Source organism: Myotis davidii, unplaced genomic scaffold (genome assembly GCF_000327345.1).
Source record: "Myotis davidii unplaced genomic scaffold, ASM32734v1 scaffold259, whole genome shotgun sequence".
NCBI classification, from domain to species: Eukaryota; Metazoa; Chordata; class Mammalia; order Chiroptera; family Vespertilionidae; genus Myotis; species Myotis davidii.
Genome location: NW_006292687.1, coordinates 6,450,045 through 6,454,158, shown reverse-complemented (window position 1 = coordinate 6,454,158; position 4,114 = coordinate 6,450,045). Strand labels below are relative to the sequence as shown.

General features: G+C 37.7%; 1 protein-coding gene across 1 annotated transcript in view; it reads left to right on the top strand.

The window, feature by feature from the left end:
* KIAA1328 (KIAA1328 ortholog) overlaps nucleotides 1-4,114 on the top strand; it is a gene marked incomplete at its 5' end in the record, with an annotated part of 154,704 nt that overhangs the window by 50,242 nt on the left and 100,348 nt on the right. The window lies entirely within an intron of this gene.

Sequence of the window (4,114 nt, the reverse complement as noted above, 5' to 3'; positions counted from 1 at the left end):
CCCTTTCCTCGTCTGTTCGTGGGGCCCAGGTGTCGGGAAGCAGTTGTGGGTCAGTGGGACACTCTTGGTTGTGTGAAAGCACAGCAGGAGTGGTAAAGCAGGCTACTGTTCTGTTGCTTAATGAAGATCAGGTGGCCTGTTTGTGCCTGTTTGTCACTCATTGTCCATAAGGAAAACACTACTAAGTCTTTCCTAACTCGTGCTTAAATTTTTAGAATCATAAAAGTGACTTGGTAACTTACAAAAGCTTTAACTGGATAAAATTAAAATATTTTGCATGATTTTATATTTGTGTGTATATGTATTAGTCACATAAATATATGAGAGTATTTGTAGATAAACATTTACATACATTTCATCAAATGGTATATTAAATGAAGTTTCAGAACTTTGCCAGTTGTGATGTGAAACAAGCTTTACAGACTGACTTCTTGCTCTCCAGGAATTTATTTCATTTTCTTATCCATATGAATTTAAATTTTCAAATGGATGAAGATAAGTCTTGTATATGAAAACATTTTAGAAAAAAAAATGTGTAGTACAGTCAAAGTCATTCCTACTGTGTTAAAGCATGGAAATTGTGCTCAAGAATTATCCTCCCCTCTGAATTAGAATCCTGTCCAAATGGCTTTGTGCAGCCCTTCTGAAGAACACCATTGCTGTTCAACGTAGAGGCAGCTGAGTTGCCTCATGTGGGTTAAGAGTTTTGGCCAAGAAAACTCCAGTTATTAACCTAAAGTTTGGACATACGGAAAACTTAAAAAAGAAAAGGAAAGAAATAATTTTGCTGGAATGTGGTAAAACTTAGATTTTTAAAATTTTTTTTTTCTTTATTGATTAAGGTATTACATATGTGTCCTCATCACCCCATTGCTCCCCCCCCCCATACCCTCACCTCCCCCCTCCCCCGTGTCTGTGTCCATTGGTTAGAAAAATCTGCTTTTCTTTTCAAGTCACGACATCTATAAAAAGTGGCCAAAGTATGAATGGTTTATTTGTATTCTAATTTGAAATACTTTCTTTTGTTCTGTTTTCTGAAAACCTAGGCTGTAAAATGAAGAGGAACAGTCAGTCTTGATTGTGTTTATCTGGATTTTTACTGCCACTTTGAAAACAGCAGGCACTTTTTAAGGTGGTCCTTGCCTATTGCTCTCGGTGGGACAGAGAAAATTGTAGCATGAAGATCAGATGTTTTACTTTTGTTTTGGCGTTTTCCCTCCCTTCCTTTACATGACATAGGTGTGTTAGAAGGCACAGAAATAAAGGCAGCCCATTGCCAAGAGTATGTGAGGGGAGGTGGAGGGCCTTTCAGTGGCCAGCATAGAGTCTTATGACCTTAAGGATAGACAGTCAAGAAATCAGCACGAGAGGCTCTCAAGGCATCTAGAATCTAGATAAAGAGGCCTTTTTCTGTTTCTGAAACTGGGGAAAAGAAAACTTAAGATAGCTAAAAAAATGTTTGCTTTAAATGTCCTTGTTTCTATGGCTAACCCTCATTGGCTCTTAATCTGACATACGGTTTTTGAGTACCAGAGCACAAGTATAGTAGAGATGGTGGTAAACTATTTGCTTTTCCTGTGAGTAGCCACAATGTCAGGTAAACATACATTTTAATTTGCTCTCAAAATAAGTTGTGTGTGTGTTTTTGGTGTGTTTTTTTAAACCTCATCTCCAGATGTTGTGATGGAGATGGCAGCAGTTCATTCTTCATGAGACATTCATTTGACTTTGAGGGACTTGTTCTGTTTCTTCTTTGCATCGGTTGCCATCTGGCTCAAATTGCATATTATAGGTTTTGCTTATAGTATTATTAAATCCATAGTTCTACAGAAGAATGCCCTGTCTTATGATTTTCTTTTTCAAATTTGCCATTTCCTTGAAAAGAAATTGGTCCATTTACAAGGTGAATTGTTCTTTGCTTTTCTCCATTCTCTTTTTTGCTCTGCCTCAAAGATAATGCATTTTACATTCATTTTGGAAATCATTACAAGTTTTTCATGGTGCATTCTACAAAGGTTTTTCACTTGTTCTGTGTAGATTGAGATATTTCACTGGTGTGTGTCTGTTACTCCATTTCCTTATCTTAAGAAACAGTGCTCAGTGTAGCCTTAGTCTTGGATATGGGAGAATCTAGTAACCATGATTTTGACCAATGTACATTTTAGAATATGACTTTTCTTATCATAATTGAATGGTATTTCTTTTTTGTGAACCTGAGCTTAAACAGTGTCACCTCAAACTGTGATCTTATAATTTCTATTTCAGTCATATTTGATAGGCTGCACCATTTTAGAAATATTAGTTTCTCCTCATTTCTCCTTATCTATATTATAAAAATAGAGTGACCATAATGCCGTAATGGCATAATGACCAAAAGACCGGTCACCAGGAGGTGCATTGTTGGGTCTTGTGGCGTGGCAGGGGTCTGGGTCCCGCCGGCGCAGCAGGTTGGTCTCTCGCGATTTTGCACGCTGGGCCTCTAGTATTATGATAAAACATAGGCAACATCTGAGTAGCTGTATTTTTAAAATGTTAGTATTCAGGCCTAACTTATTCTTCTTCTTATCTCTCTCTCTTTTTTTTTTTTGGTAAATGTACAAAGGTAAATTTGGAATGTTCTTGAGATGTCTCCATTTTCTATAAAATGGATAAAACCATTATCACTTTTTAGCCAGCAGCAGTGGATATTAATGAATCTCTGCTGTTCTCATCTGGCCATTATATTCCATTTTATTAGTATTGTTTCTCTCTGGTTCCTTTTCTATTGCTGCTCATTATTTCCTCTTGTTTCTCTTTTCCCCTTCCATTCTTTGGCTTCTCTTTATTGCCCACCAAGTCTCTAGATGCTTTTCAATTTCTAATTCCTCTCTGGCTTTTGTTTCCACCATTCTGTCTGTCCTCCTACTCATTTAGGGAAGCTTACATTATTTCCTTTCACCTGCATTTGGAAGAATCCCTAAATAAAGGTCTTCACCTGTGATTATGCCAAAATTACTTAAATATCTGTCTCATTACTTCCACTGCCACTACTCTATGCCATAGAATCTTGGAGCTACAATCCCTGCAGTTTTAAAAAATATTTTTGAGTTCTTTTTAGTTGAGAGTCATTTGCCATATCTACTTGGTAATCATAGAATTAAAGATGTACTTTAGTGCAATTTGGAGTTGTAAGTTAAGAACTGGTGTGCATGCTGCTATTTTCCTGTCACACAGAGATGACCTGAGAATCTTTATTACAGTCCCAATAGCCACTGTTAGTCCATCCAAGTTGGCACAAAATTGATTTTCATTCCTGGTTTAAAGATCTTCCAGGACTTCTGCCTCCAGACAACAAACTACATGAGCCCTGCAATTGCCTGAGGATGCTACCCAGATAGAGGAGCCCAAGTAGAGACAGGTGGTCTCCATGAGCTGAGAAGATGGAGCTGGGAGCTTGAGGAGACCAAGGTGGAGTGAGATTGCAGAGCATAAAACCAGTGAGGGGAGAGCTGCAGTAAGAGGGTACTTCAAACTAATTTTAAACTAGTTAATGATCAAGCATAAATATGAGAATATTTAATGAGTCTGGGGGAAAGAACTACCAGAAGAGGGAACAATTCTTGGAACTTACATAGGCTAGGAATAGATCCTGTTTGTACCAAGCAGTTTGGCATCAGGTACAGTACTTAGAAGGGTATTACATCAGAAAGGGCAAACTCAATCCTAGACTAAAAGGTGCTTTGGTTCTACCTAACAAAACTTAAAAGCAATACTTGAGGTAATTATATGCTCTCTGGTTTTTGTAGGTTTACCACTTACATCTTAGAGTTCTACTTTGGGACTTTTTAACATAAATTTACAGCGGTTAATGCTACCCTAGTGTCTACTCACAGAAATCTGTTAACTCACTTTTCTTAGACTGCCAGGGTTTCTTTCAAAGTGTTCATGAAATCTCACGACTTTTGCTCATGCCCAGTGGCAGTAAAGATTCAAACCTAAACCTTGGGATTTCCAGGTCAGTGGTCTTTCTGTTGCACTTCAGCTGCTTGGTTGGAAACAAGATTGGTATTCTAATTTTACTCTTCTGATAATTCAGTCGTGTGCACTTGGATAAGTCATTTAATTATCCATTTTT